Genomic DNA, 24,382 nt, shown 5'->3' with positions numbered 1-24,382 from the left:
CAAAAAATATTTATTAAACTTTTTTTTTTTCTTTAAAAAAATCTATCTAGGACTTACTTTCACTTACACAACCCATGCACACACATATACTCACACATATACTCATACATACACACACACATATACACACATATACTCATACATACACACACACATATACACACATACACACACCTATACACTAACCAGCAGCTCCCGGCTCTATATACACGAAAAGCATGTGGCACGTGCACGCGCGTTCGCATAGGCACGCACGGCCGCATGCTGTATAGAACAGCCCTCAGATTCTCATGTCGGTAGATTTTGGAGTGGGAGAGGCGTATTTTTGCATGTGATGTGTTCTAGCTTAATGGTGAAAGTGATGCACGGACAGTGTCAGGTTTACTCGGTTTAATTAAGTGGATCGACACAGAGAAAACAAACGGACGCATTGTTGATTTTTGTTTTGTCCATTGTTTATCTAGTGATTATGAAGCCATCGTTCGTTATAAACAGAAGTAGTTGATGTGCTTGCATTTTGTGGAACCGAAGAAAAGGGAAACCTATTAATTTTTTTACCAGGATGCGAAGTAAAATTGTTATTTTTAACGGTAACGCTGTTACCATCTAATAGCAAAGGAACTTAAATTTTTTTTATTTTACTTGCTGCCTCCTTAGGGTAAAATCTCTCCTTGGACCACCTAATTGACCTCCATGTTTTGAAACGGTGTAGAGAGGAGACCTGGGCTTTTTGTGTTTGTGCACAAGGAAATGACACTTTTAGGGCGTCGCCCTGAGGAGGTTCCGTAGGGCTCAGCTTTTGAAGCTCTCATGTCCCAGTACCTCCCACCCCCTCGGAGGAAAAGGACTATTCATTTTCTGTATAAAAAAAAAAATATGGCCGCTGGGATCAACACTAGAACGCCACGGTCATCTCCCGATGACGACGTGACTTTCTATTGGCCTTTGAAGGCAATTCTGACCCCAGAAGCCAGTACAACGTTGTATCTACTGGCAACCTGTGGGTCACTGGAGCTGACAGCAAGAGGTTGAGCTTTGCAGGGGCTGTCAGAGACTGTAAGGCAGGAGTCCCCAATATTTTCGTGTCCCAAGGGCACACTTTAGAGTCCAGAAGAGAGTGGCGGACACCAACTAATTAACACACACACACACACACAATACACTTGCGTGAGGTAATGTAAACATAAACCCCATAAAAAATTGAGTAGCCTATACATCTGCTTGAACCCTTTGAATGTGGAACTTCTGTAGTACCAGTGTGCCATGGACATTGTGGTACGAGCACCATTTCGTTGCTTGGGTAGCCCCGATCATCTCCTGAGGTCAGCAATGTAAGAGGAGGATCTCCCGGATAATTGTGTGCACTGTTCTGTATAAACGAACAAAAAAGATGTGACGTGCCATCCACGTGACATTGCGTTAACATCACGTGGAACTCAAACAATGCTTTTCTATGATAAACCGTACTCTAAAAGGAAATGTCCACCGTACGTAGTTAATGATTTTAGAGGTATAGTTTGATATGTAGCAACATATACGGATATTACAATAATGGGAAAGTGCTTGGCAGTGTAACCCTCTTCAGAAACCAGAAAGTGGTGCAGGTAACGTCACTGGTTAAGTTTCGCGGGATCCGGGAGGGACCATGGAGCAGACATTAGCGCTGTTCAGCTTTACGCTGAAAACCTAATTGCAAAACAGCTCAATAACACATCACAGGATAGACAGGACAAACGATGGTAGGAACAATGAGACTGGTTATATCCAGCCAGCCATCATTAGATAAAAACAAGAAAACAGTGCAAGTGACTTCACTAAATAAAGATTAAACTCCCAGTGAAAAAGCTTAAAACTATGCAGCTCCTCAAAAAGACTTCACAGATGTCTCCAAGTACGACTTGCAACGCAATGGAAGGGCACCACGTTTTTTTTTATAAGCTGGTGATAAAACTCTTAAGTGATCACCTGACCACTACAAAAAAAATATGATTAATGTCTCTCTCCTCTCTCATACATACATATATACATACATACATACATACAATCACATATTATTTTTGTAGTGGTCACTCTTAGGGTTTTATCACCAGCGTATAACTTTTTGGGCGCTCCCGTTTGGTTGTGGGCCCTCCATCATTAGGCAGATTTTACAATAGCACATGGACCATTCTCTTCTATTTGTTCTTTTTCTTTCCGATTCCTTCTCTATATACTGTCCTCATTACCCTGCATTTTAATCTATCTGTTGCATACACAATTATAATGTAAATAATACCAATAACAATATTGATTTATTTATTTTATTTATTTATAAAATGTTTTACCAGGAAGTAATACATTGAGTTACCTCTCGTTGTCAATGATGTCCTGGGCATAGAGTTAAGATGACAAATAATACATGGTTACAAATACAGTTACATAAGTGAACAGGGTATACATTATATACAAGACATTGCATGCACAGTTAAAGATAACATATATTATAGGCGTATATAACAGTTACAGACCAGATTAAAATGTGAGACAGCTTTAGTTTTGAAAGAACTTAAACTGGTGGAGGATGTGAGAGTCTCCGGTAGAATGTTCCAGTTTTGGGTTGCACGGTAAGAGAAAGATGAGCGGCCGGATACTTTGCTGAGCCTTGGGACGGTGAGCAGTCTTTTGGAGTCAGATCTCAGATAAGTGCTGCATGTGATGGTGGTGAGGAGCTTGTTCAGATAGATGGGTAGCTTGCCCAGAAATTATTTGAAGGCAAGACAGGAAAGATGAACTTTGCGCCTTGACTCAAGTGATGACCAATCTAGTTCTTTGAGCATTTCGCAGTGATGTGTGTTGTAGTTGCATTGGATATAGGGGCGGAAGGAGTGGCTCACTGAAAACATGACACTGAGTTAGAAGCAGGGGATCCTGGTTCATATCCCGTTGGCTGCTTTTGACCTTGGGCGCCAAAAAACATAGATTGTAAACTCTACGGGGCAGACACTGTCTGCAACAATCTATGTGCAGTGCTGCTTACCGTGCACTATACTGTAATTGTGTAGCGCTTTCAGTCCCGCTGGGACTACAATAATAATGTTATTATTTTTTTACATTCAATATGTGCATCAATACAATCCACACAATGATAAGTAATTAGCCAAGGTGTCAATCGATCCGTTCTCCTGTGATCAATCATCAAAGATTCGGCTCGGGGGTTCAATAAATGGCTGTCAGTGCAGCAGAAGTGGACCCAAGATGCAAAGTTCTTTGGGGCAGATCATGTGACCAGGCAGTCACTAGATACTGTACAATTGGTTCACTGCTAGAGCAGAACTCAAAAAGGGGTGTGTCAGAGCCTGTTTCAGAAAAGAAAGGGACATGACTTTGTAGATGGTTGCTATAGAAACAAAAATGCTCGTTACATTATAATACATTCAAAATATCTTTCAGAGTGGCTTTAAAAAAATGTAAATGCTACAAGTATTGTCTCATAGTACAGAACTGATTTATTTAAAAAAAAAAAAAAAACACGTAGGATATTGCTTGGTCTGCAGCTTTAATTAAATCCCCTTTGAAAGGAATGGGGTTTTCAACCTGCACCTACAGTATATGTCAAAGTATTTTTCACCACAATGTTGTCTCCTCTGTGGTTTGGGAAGTGTCAGGAGGAGGAGTTGGGGAGGCGTTATGTTGCAATGCCAAAATTTCAATCGGTTGCAGATTGGCGAGTTACTTCCAGCCTTGGACAGCGTTGCCCCCACTCCGGGTTTGACACAGAGACTACGGGTTTTGACAACGTGGCTCCGGGTCTACACAGCAACCTCTGGGTGGTGGTGGTTGTGGCGTTCGGCATTCGGAGTTGTCCTGGCATCTTCCCCTGCTAGTAACTCCTTTCAACATGGCCACGCGGCTTCAAATGGCTACGCTACGTAACGTCACAGCATCATGTGACCCCCCGTTGCCATGACGATAAGACGCGTCGTGACGTCACACGGCACAGCGTTGCCATGACAATTTGACGTGACGCCGTGATGTCACTTGGCGTCCCATTGTCATGGCAACGCTGCGCCGAGCGGCCATATTGACGGTTTCAGCAAGAGATGGTGGATCAGTCGGAAAAAGGCAGATTCGTTTTTGTTATTTTTCTATCACTGAAACTCCGCCCAACGGATTCCGGATTCTCTGCAGGTACGGCGCTTCACACAGGCTGCGGCCATAGTGTGCGCGACAGAGCGCGAGTAGGCGCCTTCCGCCTGAGAGATTTGTGGACTCCGTTCACGCGCGCGACTGGGAGAGGGGTGGCCGTGACGTCCCCAGACTGGTTCATCTTCAATGGTTGAAATGCTCACGTGAAGCGGCCGTTGCGCGAAAAATCTAACTTTTTTTTGGGTCTGCAAATCCTGCCGCGTCGCATAGCGCCAGCATGGCCGGGCTGCTGCACTTATATGAATTTATGTCCGCAGCCTTACAGTGCTACCCGGAATTACACTGACTGTGAAGCAGGGGGACCTAGTTCAAATCCCGGTGTCGGCTCTTTCTGATCTTGGGCAAGTCACTTTATGTCCCTGTGCCTCAGGCACCAAAAAGCTGTACTGGGCAAACAATTCTACGTACAGCACTGCGTACACTGTCCGTGCTATACAAGAAATACAAATATAAAAAATATTATAGGAGTAGGAAAGTCTGATCTAGTATGTTATTTGGTTATTGTTATGCAGATTCTGAGCATTAATACTGTGTTTATTACGCGTGGTACAAAGCAGATGCTGTGAGAAACCTCGTCTCTAGTCTGTGTATGAGGCGCTGGCCTCTGACGTGGGATACTCAGACTTTAGACACATTGTTCTCTCTAAACTTGGGAAATTAACTTTTATTTTCCCGTGTTACCCAAATAGGTACCTGGTTTTGCCTTGTTGTCTAAGGCTGCGTTTATAGTAGGCGCGCGTGTGACGGATCGCATGGTGTCACGCGACTGTCGCTCGAGTGATCCCTGCACTGAGGTCAGAGGCGATGGGGAGGCGTGGCGGACGCGTCACAAGGCTGGTTCGCACTCATTGGCTGAACTGCTCACGTGATGCGGCCGTCGTCCGAAATGACAATCATTTGTCTTTTCAAAATTCGGCCGTAGGGTCACTGTGCATCGCTCGTGCGGTCAGGCGGCCTCATGGAGAAGTGGTCTGTTGTTCACACCGTCGCACCCACTATAATCGCGTCCTAAATGGGGGGGGGGGGGAGTTCTACCGTCCTTGGTCCCCATTCCTGTTTGCATTGATGGCTTCAAAGTAGCAAATGGTTTCTTGTGCCTGTGGCTCTCAATGTGTTATGTTGCATTCAGCGCTGGAGAGCTGACTACACCAGCAGGACACATGGACGCGCTGTATGAGAGCGGGACACATGGAAGGGCTGTATGCGAGCGGGACACACAGATGGGCTGTATGCGAGCAGGACACATGGACGGGCTGTATGCGAGCGGGACACACGGAAGGTCTGTATGCGAGCGGGACACACAGATGGGCTGTATGAGAGCGGGACACATGGAAGGGCTGTATGTGAGTGGGACACATGGAAGGGCTGTATGAGAGCGGGACACATGGACGCGCTGTATGTGAGTAGTACACATGGACGCGCTGTATGCGAGCAGGACACATGGACGCGCTGTATGCGAGCAGGACACATGGACGCGCTGTATGCGAGCAGGACACATGGAAGGGCTGTATGCGAGCGGGACACATAGATGGGCTGTATGCGAGCAGGGCACATGGAAGGGCTGTATGCGAGCGGGACACAGGGACGCGCTGTATGAGAGCGGGACACATGGACGCGCTGTATGAGAGCGGGACACATGGAAGGGCTGTATGCGAGCAGGACACATGGAAGGGCTGTATGCGAGCAGGACACATGGAAGGGCTGTATGCGAGCATTACACATGGAAGGGCTGTATGCGAGCAGGACACATGGAAGGGCTGTATGCGAGCAGGACACATGGAAGGGCTGTATGCGAGCGGGACACACGGAAGGTCTGTATGCGAGCGGGACACACGGAAGGTCTGTATGCGAGCGGGACACACAGATGAGCTGTATGCGAGCGGGACACACGGAAGGTCTGTATGCGAGCGGGACACACGGAAGGTCTGTATGCGAGCGGGACACACGGAAGGTCTGTATGCGAGCGGGACACACAGATGGGCTGTATGCGAGTCTGACGTTTGTTGTTGCAGTGCTGGAATGTGTCTACTTTGCCAAAAGCAACAGCCAAATGTAGCGTATCCAGCCTGATTTTCCTATTACTGGAAAGAGCTCTGGATACAGATCTGCTTGGTCATCCTTTGCTTTCAGGCAGGGTCCTGGGTTGGGAAGCTGGGGGGACTTCGGCTGACAGCCGAAGCGCAGATTTAATAAATAGTGGTCGTTGGTAAAGTAGCGCGCCTTAACCTTTTCAATAACCAAGGGATCCGCAAATCAACGCATCGCGGTCGCCACTCACAGGGGGTTACATTTTATTCTTAAACTGGAATTAAAAGCTGTTTTTTTTTTTGTTTTTGTTTTTTCAATCTTGGCGTCCTCTCTTTCGTTTTAACTGTTTAGCAGTAAAATCTAGAAGTATATTGTCAGTCATCATTATTTTTTTTCTTCTTTGCTGATAAAGTAATTGCCATGGTGTCCTTTATCCAAACAGATAAGAAAATAAAACCCAATAAATGTATTTTTTTTTATTATTATTTATTTATTTAATCTACATGTATTTAAAATGTGTCTGGATTTCCCAGTATTCAGCATCAAGAAAAAAATTCTAAGGACACAAAGAAGTAAAAGTTTCACTAGCTGGGTTCAATCAGCCTATTTATTCATCTACATTGATCATTTATTTTCTTTTTTTTTCTGCTGCTGATTGTTCTGCATCTTCACTTGAATGTGTACAGTCGGGGTATTTTTTACTGTACACGAGTACACTGTGAACCATATGAAATGTACACCTATAAATGTTCCAACACTATACCATGCTAAATACAGCTCAACCCCCTTATAACGCCGTGCTTGGGGTCCAAAGAATCACATCGCGTTATAAGCGCATCGCGTTAGAAATAATGTACAATTGCATGCATTGTACAATAAAGTATTTAAGATACCCATAACCGTGTTGTAAAGTATTAATAGATACGGAAATTGGGAGACACGCTTGCGTCGCGTTATAAGCGGTTTCGCGTTATAAGCGGATTCGCGTTGTAACGGGTCGCGTTATAGCGGGGTTGAGCTGTAATGGCAAACGCCAATATGCTTTCATTTCGAGGTTTTACAATGAAGGTACAATGCATGAAAGGAAATATCCCTGTACAAAGGTACATATGACCAGCGGGCTAATAACCCTTTCACTGTATTTCTCAATATGGTGCAGGTCCCTCTGGCAGCAAAAGGGTGAAGATGCAGGCTTTGAAGTAATGGTACCCCCCCCAAATTAGCCCCCCTCCCTTTCATTTGTATTCCCCCCCCCCTTTCATCCTAGGAAGGACTGCGTCCTTAAATAAGGTACATTCTGCTCTCTGCCTCTGACGTCAACCAGTAGAGCGTAACGGGCAGAGACTGTAAATCCTTCTGCACACAATGCTCTGTGCGGGAGTCAGTTGTTGTTAGTGCAATGGCGTATGTCATTTCACAAACTGTACTTGGGAACAAACAGCCGGCTCACATACTGCTACCTGCCTATTCCCTACACCAGGGGCGCTCAACTCCATTACTCAAGCCCTCCACCCTCCCCCACATTTCAGGATATCCCAGCTTCAGCGCAGGTGGCTCAATCAGAGGCTCAGTCTGACTGGTGTTGAGCACCACTGCCCTACACTTTATCTCTTACCCCCTGGATGAATGACCTCATACGTGGCCAGGTGATGTCACACGGGTTAATCTCCTTATGTACTGCTGCTGTCCCACTCGGCGTCTTGTAACTATTGACGGTATAAGGGTTCTTTACACAGATCGCGCTTATTTGCTGTATAAAGCCAAGTGGAAACTGGAATACATTGGGAAGCCGTGCACTGGTCTGCATTACTGTAATCGGGCTACACTATTTTTACACAAAAGCATGAAAGAACCGTGCATTGCAGGCAGTGATGGGGTTAAATCGGAAATGGAAAGCCTTCTTTAACGCCCAATAAATTATCTCAATACACCCATAAAGCAAACACTGATACCAGCCCATGTTTGAACAATGCGATGATATACTGCGTCGCTCTTCTTTCCTTTGATGTAGAATGGGGTGTAATTAACCGACCGCTGAAATAAGGATCTGTCCGATAAATGACCGCTTTAAATGCAAACTTTCTGAGTCTTAAACAGCTGAAGTGATTTATAAAACTGGGTTCTAAGAAGATCCGAACCAAAGGGAAGTAATACGCCTTTTTACAAACGTAGGCATGAGCCAGAAGAAAGGGTCAGTACCCTGAAACTAACGTTAATTATGTTAATGTTAAACTAATTAATGTTGCCCCCATTTTTTGATTTATTAGTAAATTTCACACTTTTTCACCTTTTTTGGTTATAGATTTTGGACTTTGTTTTCATTGTATTAGGCATCTTACCCTTTTTTTTCTGGGATAATTTTAACTCAAACGCTGGGTTTGTTTTCATGTTTCGTCTATTTCCGTGTATCCTTATCTTTATAAAGTAAATATATACGTGACTACTTCAACACAAAGTTGCTATTCTTGCGAGTGTGAGTGCGGGGAAGATTATTCTTTTTATACTCGTATCCCTAGTGTACAAATGCAGATTTGTCTTAAGTTGTGTTACCTTTTGGATCTTCATAACATAGTTGGAGAGCTCTCGAAATTTCGTGTACAAATACAACATGTGCAGTTTGTAAACCTCCTCCCCCTGTATATATGTAGTTCTTTCTACTCGTGGCTGTGGTTTGCCCCACTCCTTGTTCCCCAGGAGACGCTGGTCTGAAAGGTGTGGGCAACAGAAAAGCCGCAGATACTTGACTGACCAACGGCCAGATAATTTACTTGCTGTGGGTCTGGGAGAAGATGACTTGGTCTACAACTGTGTATGAAGAACTCTTGTGTTGGTACATTCAAATGTATCACGGCCTACAACTTATCGTGAGAATCCAGCCATTCAAGATGAAGAACGTTGTCCTTCTGACTTCAAGAAATCTCCCTAGTTCTAGTTCTAACAATATCTTCTTTATCACTGCACTGGCTAGCGTTTTATAGACTCTGCACCCTATGAGCATACGATCTAGTTTTGATGTCTGAGACACTGGGAAATGAAGTGATTTGCCCACAGAGCTTGGACTTGACTTGCAACGTCTTTGTCCCTCTCTGAATCCAAGTCTCTGTATTTTTAAATGTTACAATGCAGTGTGAGCGGTTGGAAGGGAATGAAGGGGACATTCATCTGGACTGTTTGGTTAGTGACCGAGGGGGACAGGAGCTGTGTGTCCAGGACATGTGTCTGAGCATTGGGTTATAACATTCTTTTCATCACGCACGTGCAGTGGAAAAGCTTAGCAGAATTGAGCATCCTGACTGGTTAATGCCCGTTTATAATAGAGTTATCAACTTTACTGAATGTAGCAGGGCTGCTCTGTATTTGTAGTGCACACCACTTGTGGTGCATTTGCATGTCTGACAGGTCTGTAACCCGGCCTTTCCCTATTATCGCTTAACACACAGATTCGAAACAAGCTCTGAGAAACCCCAACCATTACCACATAATATATATATGCATATAACTTAGTGTCAAAAGGAGTGCTATTATCGCTTAGCAAGCAATGTTTCCACTGCAGCTAGGGATTCTGGGTAATGACATGCAAATGAACACAGTGTGTCACTTTTTACTTCTCATCCACTTTAACATGGACCCCTGTAAGCTTCTGCCTGCCGTATTACACAGCTCTCCAGCACAGTTTTTGTGTGTGCATAGCCAGCACAAGGATGAAGACCCAAAAGGTCGAAACGGCTGTCTGAGTTGGGTTACTGGCCATGCACTTATTTAACCCAGGCTGTGCTGAAAAGCTGTGTAATACTGCACGCATAAAGGGGTCTATGTTAAAATTGACAAGAAGCAAATGGTGACACTCTGATAAGAAGTAAGGAGTGACACACTGTGCTCATTTGCATGTCATTACCCAGCATCCCTGGCTGCAGTGGAAGCACTGTTTGCTAAGACAGGGGTTCAAAAAGGGGCGGTGGGAGATTTTCCAGGAGGGGCTCGTGGGTACAGAGGTCCCGCGCTCTCCCCCAGGGCATTTAAATCCTATCTGGTCTTCGGCAACGCGTTATCACATGACCCCACGATGTAATTTGACGCCGGAACCGAGCAGGAAGGGGGGGGGGGGGGGGCGCAGGATCAAAACTTCGTGCACCCCTGTGCTAAGCGATAATGGGGAGACAGGGCTGCAGACCTGTCTGAGACATGCAAATGCACCACAAGTGCTATTTTTACTTGGTGACCATCCAAACCCAAGCTGTTCAGAACAGCAAAATGCCTCCAATTTTAGGACCCTTTACTTTTCTCAGTTTTTGACTGAGTTAAGTAACGGGCCATTGTGGACGATCGTTATTCAGATGTAGACATCGGAAGGAAGATGGGTTTCCCAGTCAAATGTATAAAGACCTTGCCGATTATGGCTAACAGTAAACATGGTCGCCTCCTACATGCAATCACTCTTTCAGCCCCAGCATGGTGGTATTTTACGGTGGACATCCTCAACTACTAGAAATTGTCACTACTTCCCGTGCTTAAGTTGGCAACCTTTGCCTATAATCGGCATGTCTTGCTTACCACACTACCTGTTAATTGTGTCTCTTAATAAAATGTGTTTCCTGTACCAACTAACTTGGCCTTTTAGATGAAAGAAGGCCAGAAATGCACTGGAATGATTAGAATCATCTCACTGTTCTTATTGAATGTCTGTGGTTGAAGAAATGTTTCAGGTAGTAAAACCTCTAAAAAGGTTCTTTGAATAATGTATTTTACTGTGATACTCCGATTAAATTAGTGCGCTTATCTTGTGTTGACTTGATTTTGCTTACTAGCAAGTCATTTTTATATTGATTTCTTCTTTTCGTGTTTATGCTCTACACATACTGTACCTACTTGTAATGTTTAGGTATTTGGGAAATCTGCAATAGTGCAGAGTAAACGAGTACATCAGTATTATGTAATACCTTTTTTATTTGGACTAACAATAAATATTATAAGGCACATTTTCGAGAGTTCTCATGTCGGCAATACTGATTTACAGGGGGTTAATTCACAGAGGTCGGGAGAAACATTAAAAAAAATTATGATAGTGGGCTAAAAACCCCATATATGCATTACGTTCTCTTTTTAGTGTCAAAGTCTATTATCATTTTTTAAATGTTTTCAGTTCTTGAGTACTTTTAAACATTACAATGAGGATTTGGAATGATATGACTGTGAGAAGTGGTGTCCCACTGGAGAGCAGCATCTTCCTTCTTCATGGTGTGTTATTGTGTGTCTGTTTGTTCGTTCTGGTTTTGAAGTTTTGGCTAGTTTCACCAATGTAGCATCCTTGGTCACATTTGCTGCATTGAATCATGTATACCAGATTCCTGGATGTGCAAGCAAAATATTCCTTTGCCATTGACTGTTCTATGTTTGTGACTGGCGGTGGGATCTTGGCATATATGTTTGTAGCAGGTGTTGTTGCATAGTCTTGTGGTATTAACAGCGTCCTGAAGTTTTCTATTGACTGAATTCTGTCTGAGGTGTGGCGGGTGCCGGGATACAAGGATGGGAGGTTTGGGGAAAATGTATTTTAATGTTTCATCCTGTGTCAGCGTGGGCTGCAGATCTTTGATTATTTTTCGCATTCCCTCTTGGGCAGGGTTGTATGTAGCCATTAGAGGTATGCGTGTAGTTGATTTCTTGCTTCTATTGAAGCAGGTGTTCTCGTGGGGTTTTAAGTGCAGTTGTGATTTGTTTTGATAAAAGTCTTTGACTTGTATCCCATCTGTCTGAATGATTCGGTCAGGGTTGTGAGATGTCTGTTTCTGTCTTTAGTGTCAGAGCATATGTGGTGGTATCTTATAGCCTGACTGTGTATGATGACTTGTTTTGTATGAGTGGGATGGAATCTGGAGTTGTGGAGGTAACTACTACATCTGTCTGTGGGTTTCTTGTATACAGATGTGTGTAGTTTGCCTTTCTACAGTGTTATTGTGGTATCTACTATAGAAAGTTCACTAGGTTTGCTGAATAATCTATTTTGAGTTTACAGTAATTGGGTGGAATGAATTCAAGGACTCATAAAATTGTTTGAGATTTTCTTCGCCCTATGTCCATATTTTAGAAAATGTATTTGCATACTGCGGTAGTCCATTTATTAATGGAACGGTTTTTCTTTTCCATCCACGTCATTGGTTTTTGGCCTTAAATTCAAGATAACAAATGTTCCTTATTCAGAGTATGTACTATGTTGGCCCATTAAGTCTCAAAATACGCAGGTCACTATACTCTGAGATTGTAAGCATTTTTAAAGAGTTATGGTAAATAGTCTTGCATGGACATTTTATGTAGAGATGTCGCTACAGTGGTGGACTTGTTCTTTGACACACTTCCATCCTTGTTTGCGGCACACTCGTAACTTCTGCGCTTCCTTCTCCACCCAGTAAAAACATAGGAGGGTACCCGTGCTGCAGAAAGGAACCAGTATGGTGTATTCTCACTGCCCAGCCACAGGAATTTTTCCAGCTGCTCAGGGCTAGGTGAGCGAACCTTCAAAGCAATCACCTCTCCAACACCAGGCTAAGAAGAGCTGCTTTCTCCCAGAGCCTGCTAGCCTCTGCTTTCTGGCAACTATGCTGACAAGCAAAGCCCTGTTATAGCTATGCAAGTACCTGTAAATATATGTTAGTGCTCAAACCACGCAGCTCATACCACTGCACACTCATAGTGCTACACCGCGGTCAACTACAAAACCAAGCATGAAATAGGCTGTTGACCCTTTGCATATCTTCTGTTTCACTTTGCAGCCAGGGCTGCTTACAGCTGTGCTCTGCAGTCATCATTAAAGCTGCAGTTCAGCCTTTGTTTTTTTTTTTTTATTTATTTTTTTACTTCAATAGTTTTATGTGTGCAATCTCTAATTACCTAAAGAACTGTATAGCTGCAGGTCAATTCGTTCTCCATGTATTGATAGGTCGAAATTTGGTGACATAATTAGTGAAGGGATCTGTTTATATTCTGCTTGTCTGTCAGTGGAAGCTCATGAATATTCATGAGCAATCCTGCACTGACATGTGCTAGAGGGAGGGCAGGGCTGACAAAGGGGTGTGCCAGGGCTTGTGACAGGACATGAAGGGGCAGTGCCTTAGCAACTGGCTGTTAAAATAGAATACAAGAAAATTGGTCTTTAAAAGTTGTTGTTTTTAAAACCGAAAATGCTAAAAGTATTTTTTCTTACTACAGAACTGATTTATTAAAAAAAACACACATGCAGGATATTGACTGAACTGCAGCTTTAACCTCTGTTATATCCATTATCCCTCCCAGTCACACTCTTATTTAGAGAAAGTGACTGCCCCAAACAAAATCCCCGGATTTCACAATCTAAAACAGCATCACATCCTCTGAAGCAGGAATGTGATTTACTACATCTTCTAGTACTATACTGACATGATCAACTTGCATCAGATAGCGTGGGAGTGTTGCAAATTGCGATATCTTACATTGATATGTTATTGTGCAAGATACAGTGTTTTATTGGCGCATATGGTAGCTGCAGTGTGTGTGTGTGCGCGCGCAGTGTTCAGGAAAAAAGGGACCCCTTTAGTTTTTCATATCTTTTATATTTCTTGCCCAATCCCCATGAAAATGTGCATGATTGTAGGTCTGTTATGTAGATTGGCACTAAATTCTTTCAAAGCGGGAGCGGTCTCACATTTTAATCTGGTCTGTAACTGTTACATACGCCTATAATATATATTACCTTTAACTGTGCATGCAATGTCTTGTATATAATGTATACCCTGTTCACTTAATGTAACCATGTATTTGTAACCATGTATTTGCCATCATAACTCTGTGCCCAGGACATACTTGAAAAAGATAGGTATCTCTCAATGTCTTACATCCTGGTAAAACACTTTATAAATAAATAAACAAATAAAATAATGTGGACAGTAAACCGATGTCAACTAAATTGATGTCACTATATTATGTGAACAAGTTCCAGATGCACTGTGGTATTTTCATGTTCATTAAATGAGAAATAGGAGTTTTTCCTTTTGAAATTCGTAAATGTGATTCACTGTTGTAATCTAATCTGAAACACTAAGATTACTGTAACGTTTGAGTTTAAAGGGCATGTTCAAAATGTCCTCATGCTGAAACGCGAAGACGAGAACGCCACTGTCCGATTGCACAATCGATAACGCGTCCATCCAGCTGCTCCCACCCCGTAACAATACAAATTAGTATTTTTGTTTTCAGTTCTAGCGACCATCTTTTATCAGGAAAACTTTTACGGAAGCATTTTGAGCTCAGCGTGAAAAACAAGTAATTCCTATGGTTAGGCTGTTTGAGAGAAAAGTATAAAGATTGTATTTGAACTGATGGAACTCAGAATCCTTGACCACCAAGCAAAGAACATGCTAAGATTATCCACTACATAACTATATGCCTGAATGATGAAACCTGATAACTGAAATTATGCTCTGAAAGATGTGTTCTATATGTCCCTGATTAAATTAAGAAAAGAATCGTGCTGTGGACTATTTGATATATATTGAATGTAATGAAGAAAATCTTCATTTGGCGGACCAGCAAAGTCCAGAATGACGAATCTTCTTTAGCTCGGTCTTAAGCACTTTATAACGTACTTATCATCTTTGCTTTGTGTAACTCTGCTCTTGATGAGGTCATCACGCCGTCACCAAAGCCAAATAATATTTTAGATGGTCAAATAATTCTTAAATGTAATGATCTACTGGGACAGAGCAATAATTGCGAAAATGGAGTGATTTTTCTGCAAGATATGACTGTGTGTGTGTGTGTGTGTGTGTGTGTGTGTGTGTGTACACATATACGTACACAAATACACAAATACCGAAAGATTATATGATTCCATCTGTTTTTCCACCAACCAACTCAACTGCAAAAAATGTGCACATAAAGCCTGCTGAGACAAATACAGCTTAGTCCAAGGTTATGAAGCCTGTGGTACTGTATTGCGTGGATTCCCATTGCTACCGATTTTTCATAGCTTGCTTCCGGCTCCCTATTGTTAACATGATATGTATGCTTCATTTAGGAGGGAGAAACGCACTCTGTTGTAAACTGAACCAAAAAAAAAAAATCCCAGAGCTTCAAATATTTCCTTGCGTCGTGTAATCTGTATTCCCAAGTAATGACATATTTGGCCAGCGTTCTAGTCTCGTGGTGTTTGACTGATTTTGTAGGCTTGTTCCTATGACGTGGGCTGCTGTGCTGCATGGGAACTGTGGATTGCTCAACAATTTGGCATTTGGGCAAAGACGTCCAGGCTAAGAATAGATCCGCAAACAAATGTGATGGCTAAGCAGGCTGTGAACTTGGTACAGCTAACTGGACAAGGTCTTCCGTTCTTTCTCCTGCTGCTACGGACGGGTGTACCGTTTCTGACTGTCCCCTCCAGGGCAGAAAGAGAAGTGTCACCATGACATGAAACCAACTCCAGGTGCAAACATTGGGGGGGAGGGAATGGAAAGCCAGTTTACAGCATAATTGTAGGAAAATCTATTTCTGTATTGTGACTACCTAATAATATGTTTAATCCCTGTCCTGGGCTTGTGCTGTTCTGAGAACAGCAAGAGCGACAGAATTGACCTGTGTGGTGGTTTTAGCAGAGTGTGCAAATGTCTGTACATCTTGGAAGAGAGTGTATCCTCGGCTCTCTGAGAGCCGCGGCCAGGACATGGACCAGAGAGAAGGGCTACCTCTACGGTTTAGCAGGGGGGCCCGACTCCAGTCTTCAAGCCTCCCCCCACCGCCCCAACAGGTCAGGTTTTCAGGATATCCCTGTTTCAGTTGAGGTGACTCCATCAATCCCTGCTTCAGCACAGGTTGCTCAATCAGGCCATGCTTCAGCACAGGTCTCTCACTCAGAGGCTCAGTCTCTGATTGAGCCACCTGTGCTGAAGCTGGGATATCCTGTAAACCTGCTGTTGGGGGGGGGGGGGGGCTGGAGTTGAGCACCCCTGGTTTCGAGCAAGGGAGGGTGGGATCCAGTGTCATGTGATCGGTGCAATAGCAGTCATGTGGCTCTGCAGCCAGAATAGATGTTGGCTATCCATAGGTTCGGTTGATCCTACGCCTCCCTGCATGTCTAAGTAGGATGCCTGTTTCTGGGAGACACAGTACAGATGTCTGACAGATGCTCCCTCTCTCCTGTCACGTTACAGGCAACACCCTCTGGCATTTAGGAAATGCTGCCCATGGAATGCAAATGTGGCGTTTCTTCTGAGATGTCGGTCTCTTTCATTCCAAATAGTTTTATTCAGAGTGCGACTCCTGGCAGGATGGCTTGTGCTGTCTGTGCAGGGAAAGACTGGAGTTCCACGGCGTGAGAGAAGCGCTGTCCAGGTGCTCCTTTCTACAGTATGTGAACGATTACATGTGTTGGCTTCTCATATGTCTGTCCACGTGTACGTTGACTAAACCTCCAGTAGTCCACCTGAGCTCATGTGTGGGCCAATTGTGAAGTACTTAAGGGTGCAGTACCAAGAAGGACAACGTCGAATGGATACGGAAGTTAAAGGTGGATTATTTAACTCAGATTTTCTTCTGGCAGTGTTTGTAAATCTAACCTGATGTTCAGGGTGCGTGCTACTGCCTTTATTCCTGCCTTATCTTTCTGGATCCGTCCCCCCGGCCCCCTTTCTTTCTCGTTGAAAATGGAGGCGGAGCAAACAAATTCGGCAATCAATTTGTTCCTTCAAAAATAGTGCAATAATAACGTGTCTTTTTGTTTAATGCCTTAAACAGCTGGTTTTTACTTGCTAAACAGAAGATTGGCACTTATCATGCCTGGAAGTCAGGTACAATGCTGCCCCCCCCCCCCCCAAAAAAAAAATGTGAAGGTACTTTTGGCCCATATTTGCTATGCTGTCTTCTACCATAAGACAAACATAGCACTGCCACAAATAATTAGGAGGGGGCTGGCATTAGAAAAATAGATAAAATATTTATTATTGGATCATAGCAAACCCCTTAGACAGTAACAATGTACCTACGCGTTTCGGGCCATACGCCCTTTATCAAGTTCCCCATTCCCTGGTTATGGGATGCTGATATTTCCTACAAGCTATATGGAGTCCAATTGCGGAGTGTTTATATCAGTATAACGATGCAATTAACCTTTGAAGCACCGGTTTCCTACTTCTACTTTTGCCATAAGACCCCATAGGCCTCGCTTATAGTCCCGGCGATGCAACGTCGCGTCAAAACAAATGTATTGAATACCTCGCGTGCGCTTTAGTAGGAGCGGAGCGACGGCTCAATTTGATTATTTCAGCGACGTAAACGTCGCCGTAGCAAGGACTATAAGCGCAGCCTTACAGCTCATGGACTTGAATGGGCTGTAAGGTATCTTTCAGCACCAGAACACTCCCTGTGGCATATGACTGCTTCGCAAATATGGTCCTGTCTAGTATAAACTGATAAATACAGTTCGGTGTATGCTCAGTCAGCCTTTCAGTAAATACATTTTAGAAATATTTCTGGTCTGGCCACTTATCTGCTAAAGTTCCGGCATTCAAAGCATTGCTTGTGCTTGCTTACAATTCATGCTTTAAATGTACATTCACCCTTTGGCTGTAATAAACCAAACTGCCTGGTCCTTGGTTTTGGACAGGCTGGGATCTTTGTTGCTCCCTAGAGAGCACTCGTGCCTCAAGTCTCTTCACTGCGATGCAGAAAAAGTGGTGGTTGGCAATCGTTGCTAGAAATGTGTGTTGGACTAGACCAGTCTGGGGAGTAATTGTGCAGCTCTGGGTTTCTCAAACTTTCCATCCACTTCAATGTTTAATAATTGTCAGGGGTTTATGTGCTTACCATTTGTTTAAAAAAATAAATAGAATATATTGGGTTTCTGATAGGTCAAGACTCTTCCTGGGTCTTTTTAGAGCGTCAAGGTGTGCGTTATTGGAGGGTTATCCCTTATGGCACACTAAAAGTACAAATGAAAATACAAAATAAGTGTCCCCGGCGCTAGTGATAAAAGTCCAAGATACCGTAGTCCAATTGAGTGTCTTAAATGGGAGACTTTTCTGGATGGGTAGCTGGAATAACAGGAAAGTTCCAGACGGGTAGGGGTGTCCTTCAGGATTGACTCCACAGTGATTCTGAAATATACAGAAACAAGAGGACACACCAATTGCGCAGTATGATAAAGCACAGGCCCCTATCTACAACATAGAAACCCTACTTATAAGTACAAGATGTGTTGTATGGGGCTGATAGAATCTCGAGATAAGGGCAGTTGTTTTGCCAGAGATGGGATTAAAATATGGCTCTCTTGACATCTTTATAAAGAGGATCCTTTAAAGGTATTTTCAAATGCATTCTCTGGAGGATTCTTCAAGGTTCAGGGATCGTGGCTAAAAAAAAAAGTATTCCACCAAAAGAGTGAGTTTATTCAAAATTAGGATATTCGGTGATAACCTCTACTCTGCAGTATAACGTTCAGATATTTATAACCGTTGCAAGGAGACACATGCATTAAGACCACACTACATGAGTAAGAGGTGCCAAGGATAGATATCCAGTTGTCACTCAAATTTAGGAACAAAACAGTCAAAATTTTCTTGTTACTGATGCAGCGGCCGTTATTCGAACACATCTCTGCGCCGATTTTGAGTTCTTTGCTGTTCCCCACGCAGCATGAACGCGGCCAATCGCCCCAGGCACCCGCGCTTATCGCGGATGTTTTGTTTGAATTTCATGGATTCTGTTTCTTCGTTTGCAATAAAATGGATGAATTGTAATGTGTACAGTACTGTGCTACTGTGCTACTGTGCTACTGTGCTACTATGTCAATTTCATGTTTTTAATAGCCAGAACACAAAAATTCGTTTTTCTGCACTCGCCGCGCTCGCATTTTAGTGCGGGGAGGCTGGCATTCATCCCGCGGTTTCAAATCGGGATTCTGATGTACATGACGCGTGAAGTGTTCGAATAACGGCCGCTGCATCAGTACATCCGTCATAATCGCCTGAATCTATTGAAATGACTCACATGTATGTGGTTTGTGCTAGTTTTATCTTTTTTTGATGACTTCCTAGTGACTCAACTCGGAATCATTTTAACTTTTTGGCAAGGACGACATACCTATATAAAGGCTAATTTTGTAAGCATCAAAACTCCAGAGTTATGAAGTGTAACATAAATCTTTTTGGACTTCAACTATTTTTTTGTACAATTAATTAACATCCAGAAAAGAAGTGGACGAAGAAAACATTAAAAGGCTAATAAGTGGTGCATGCGCGACACCAGATGGGATGGTCAAATATATTTATTTTTTGTTCACATTTGCATTTATGGTAGAAATTTTTTGGTATTTTGTATATTGCCACCAATCACACCAGTCACACCTTTGTTTACCGCGGTTGATTTCCTTGAATTACCTGGATTCTGATTTCTTTGGGTGCAATTCTTCGCGTATCTGCCAGGTGGCAGAAATGAATGAATACTAATGTGTACAGTACTGTGCTACTGCGTCAATTTGCAGGTGTTTAAAAAACAAATAAAAGCCAAGTCTACAGAACCACAGTGGTCCATTGTGAATCGATCTTGGTCCTTAAAGACGCTGAAGACGTTATCAAACTTAGGCGTTGCATAATAAAAACCTCTAAAACACAATGTTGTGGGCTTTTTTCTACATTCTTATCCCTGCACAATTGCTGACTGAACTAGACACCATGTGTACACCGTACACGTATAAGAAACCTGACTGTAGTTATGCATTTTTAATATGTTCTGCAATTAATGCTGCAACAGATAAGCTGGCGACTTTATCAGAAATATATGAATATTTCATTTCGAACTATGATTTTTACAAATGTTCACCTGACGTTCATGGGTGGAAGTGTTCGGTAAGGCAAACCTTAACTAACGACCATTGCTTTTTTCGCATTGTCCCTCCTCCCGAAGATAGAAGAGGGTATTGGTGTATGATCCCAGATTTGGCAACTGCAAAATGAGAAAGGTCGAGTTTAATCCATTACGTTTAAAGCTGCCGTTCAAGCTGCTGTTTAAAAAAAACAAATGTATTCCTGCATTGTGATTGACTGAGCAGTTACTACAGTAGATACAATTGGTGAACTGCTAGGGAGAGGGCGGGGCTCAAGAGCCAGAGCCTATCAGAAGGAGAAGGGGGTTGTCTCTTTGGAAACGCTTCCTACAGTACAATAGAAACATTAAAAATGTCTTTCAAACATTTTTTAAAAAAAATGTATGCTACAAGTTTGTTCTCATAGTACAGAACTAATTTATTTAAAAATGTTATTTCTATTACTATTGGGAAAAAAAAACCCAGATGGGACTCGAACCCACAATCCCTGGGTTAGGAGGCCATAGTTTCTTATGATATTTCATTATAATTTCAATTGTGCAATCTTTCTTACTGCTTTACTACCAATAAAATACCAGTGAATGCTCAAATATTTCAAAACGAGGAAAAGAAAGCTAATTGGTGGTATAATTGTGAGCATAGCTGCCTTCCAAGCAGTTGACCTGGGTTCGGGTTCCTGGCCAACGCAGGTGTTATTATTTTTAAATACTAAACCATTATTTAGCAAATCATGTTTGCGTGCAGATATAGGACGTAGTTACAGTGTGCGTAAAAACAGCTTTTTTAAAGTAATATTGATTCTGGCAATTTGTTAATTTCTTTTTCATAGCTAAAAGTATATGCCTCATTAGCGCAGTAGGTCGCGCGTCAGTCTCATAATCTGAAGGTCGTGAGTTCGATCCTCACATGTGGCATTACTTTTCATTTACTTTTTAATACAAATGTATTTCCTTTTTGTTCACATTTGCATTTACTGTACGGTAGTAAATATTTTGTATTTTGTATGAATATTGTTGTATCACTTTTATGTAACTATTGTTTTTTATAAATATTTGTAAATATTAATAAAAACTCATTGACCAATTACAGTACGCTCATGCCATCCAACAAACAACAAAAAAATGCGACGACCCCACGGGATGCCTCCTTTGTCTTTTAAAAACACAGTATGGGGACTAAAGATCAAGAAGCGTTGGTCGCGGGTGAAGACGCAGACCCAGAACCAGACTCCAAGGAGGAAGTAGACACCCCACTCATTCATAAAGAAATGCTGGTATTGCAGGTGTTCACGTATTAGAGAAAGGAAGTTATGAGTGCGTTTATATATTGAAGCAGAGATTTAAGTGTCTTTTTTAGGAGTATTTTTTTCCCTCTGTCGTAAAACAGTCAACCTAGCTGCTGATTTCCGACAGGAGTGGGCTTATGTTTTAATGGGGAAAAAATTGTACATACCGGTAAGTCTTGGCAAGAGATTGTGAAATCAGAATTCAACAGAGGTGTGTATACGTGTTTTCATCTTTCTACGGCAGTGACCTCTCTGGGGGGGAAAACATAATTAAAATAAAATGGCCAAATACCTGGACTTGTATATAAATCCGGATTTAGCAGTGATAGTCAATGCTTAGAATGCAGTTGGAGAAAGTGAGTGATTCCATTGTTTTCAAGCTGTATTCTGTGGAACTCTAGGGTTTCTTGAAGAAAAAATTGGTAACCCCCAATATTTTACTGAAAACTCAGATAATTTGATTTTGGTTCCAAGAAGGTTAATAAATGTTATACTTAAATGTTATCAATTATATATAATAGGTGTTGGAAAATGTAAAAATACAAGTCCTTCCACCAGCAATGGTATTTTACATATATAGGATAAGATGGAGGGCGGCTGTTCCTAAAAGGTTGAAAACCACAGCCCTATTATTTATTGTTATAATTTATTTATAAAGCAGCAACATCTTCCGCAGGGCGGTAGAATCGTTTAAAGCTGCAGTTCAGTCAATATCCTGCATGTGGTTTTTTTTTAATAAATCAGTTCTGTAGTAAGAAAAAATACTTTTAGCATTTTCTGTTTTAAAAAAAACAACTTTGAAAGACCAATTTTCTTGTATTCTATTTTAACAAGCATGCTTGTTCCTATAGCAACGATTTACATTCCCCATATTTAAAGATGTCGCCAAACTTTGCCGATCAATAGACGGAGAACGAATTGACCGACAGCTATGCAGTTCTTTAGGTAATTAGAGATTGCCCACATGAAACTATTGAAGTAAAAAAATAAATAAAATTAAAAAAAAGTGAACTGCAGCTTTAAATCCTTCGCTGCTGAGGCTGCAGTAGATAGATGCCCTCGTGCTTTATTTCAAAATGAAAAGAACAGGCACAGAAATAGTTTTAAATACTATAACTATATTTAGCATGCCAAAAAACGTCCCAATGTTTCGGCATTTTTATGAATACTGTCCCATGAGGAAACTGAAACGTTGGTATATTTGTTGCATGCTAAATATAGGTATTTAAAACCATTTCTGTGCCTCTTTGTTCACTTTGATACCTTATACCATGTTATGTTTTCCTAAATAAGCAGTCTTATTCATATCATTATTTAAAAGTATACCACAGTTGGGTGATTTCTAATAATAGATGTCGCCAGGCTTAAACAATAGCTTTTTTTTTTTTTTAAATTACAGACAGGGTGACCAGATTTACACACACCACACACACACCACACACCACACCACACCTACACAGCACACCTACACAGCACACCTACACAGCACACCTACACAGCACACCTACACAGCACACCTACACACCACACATACACACCACACACCACACACACCACACACCACACCACACACACACCACACACACCACACACACCACACTGCAGCCTGGGAGAGCCTAATGGCTCGGGGGAGTAATTGTGCTGCAGACTATGCTCCTCTCTTTGCTCCCAGCAAAACCGGGACATTACAAAGATGGGGCGTCTGGTCACCCTAACTCTAGTGTACAGTACAGTATAGACTATTCTGATTTGACCTCTCTAGTTTTTTTTTTGCCTGCTCCCTGATTTTTAAACTGTGTATTTTTCCCTTACATCCAGGGTTGCCGCCTTCTATTGAAGGCTAACCCGGAAACTTTTTGCAATTAAATTTCATTTTTTTGAAATGTATTTATTTAATTTATATCTTTACTTCTCTTTCCTTCTCCGGCGGCGGCGGCGGCATCTCCCCCTGCGGGGTCCCGTCAAAATGGCTCCACGACTGCAGATGGCTCCGCGTTACCATGACAATGTGGTAGCGCCGTGCGGCGGCAAGTTGCCATGACAGAGGGACACCCTGCAGTGTCGCGTTGCCGTGACGTCCCGTTGTAATGGCAAACGTGATGCTGCATGCTGCCGCAACATCACGTCCCATTGTCATGGCACATCGCCGCTATTTGACGTTGCGGAGCCATGTTGACGGGACACTGCAGGGGGGAGATGCCGGAGAAGGTAAGAGCTTCACAGGTAAACCCGTAGCCCGGAGGTACCTGGCCAAAACCCGGAGTGGTGGCAACGCTGGTTACAACTGAGCCCAACATTGAAGTTACGTCTGCTAAGCCCTCACACATTGAGATGTTTTTGGACTCTTAGCATTTGCTGAGAAGATCAGACCATTTCTTTAAAGCAGTGATTTCTATCCCCTCTCCCCCCTCCCCCCCAACCTATATACAGTAGTTATTCTAATGTTCAAAATCATGATTTCATTCATACCTGGCCGCTGATGTTACCACGGCAACCTGCGAGACTGCATCGGGCCCCAGGGGAGAGCTCTATTTTAACCTCCAGGACATTTAATGTTTCAAACGCTGATCTCTCCTGAACAAAACATTTGGATTTTAAAAAGAAAAACGTTTTTTTTCCCCAAGGGCAAGAAGAGATCTCGAAGTACATTATATAGACACTGGCGAGCCGCATGGGCTGCTGCTGCTTTACCTCTGTAACGCCTGCATTACAGCTCCGGGCTACCTGCGGAGGTGGAAGAACTTCATAGAAACGGCAGAGGAGCACTCTGCCCCATTATTTGGGCCTTCATTAAAAAAAACATTAAAAAAAAAAAAAAGGATCACTCTGCGCAGTAAATAATTAGAGGTAATGATGGACCGGTGTTACCTCTCTGGACTTAGTGACCTGATCGGCTAGGGGTGGCCTCAGGATTTCCCCGAGCAGGGCTGCTGCTCGAGGTCTGGCCAGCTTCCACCATCCTGATTGGGTAATAGAGATGTCAAGAGCCTGGGGGTGGGGCCAAGGAGAGGAGGAAATGGCATGGAGCGGAGAGAGGTGTG

At 42.7% G+C, this 24,382-nt stretch overlaps 1 protein-coding gene and 1 non-coding gene across 10 annotated transcripts in view; both read left to right on the top strand.

The window, feature by feature from the left end:
• Nucleotides 1-24,382, top strand: part of FCHSD2 (FCH and double SH3 domains 2) — a 237,785-nt gene that overhangs the window by 55,935 nt on the left and 157,468 nt on the right. The gene's annotated exons all lie outside the window — the stretch shown is intronic.
• TRNAM-CAU (transfer RNA methionine (anticodon CAU)) lies at nt 20,898-20,970 on the top strand. The gene has a single exon. It is a non-coding gene; the product is annotated as a tRNA-Met (tRNA).

This window comes from Ascaphus truei, chromosome 3 (assembly GCF_040206685.1).
Source record: "Ascaphus truei isolate aAscTru1 chromosome 3, aAscTru1.hap1, whole genome shotgun sequence".
In the NCBI taxonomy this organism is placed as follows: domain Eukaryota; kingdom Metazoa; phylum Chordata; class Amphibia; order Anura; family Ascaphidae; genus Ascaphus; species Ascaphus truei.
Note: the sequence above shows the minus strand (reverse complement) of the source record. Positions and strands in the feature narration are given on the sequence as shown.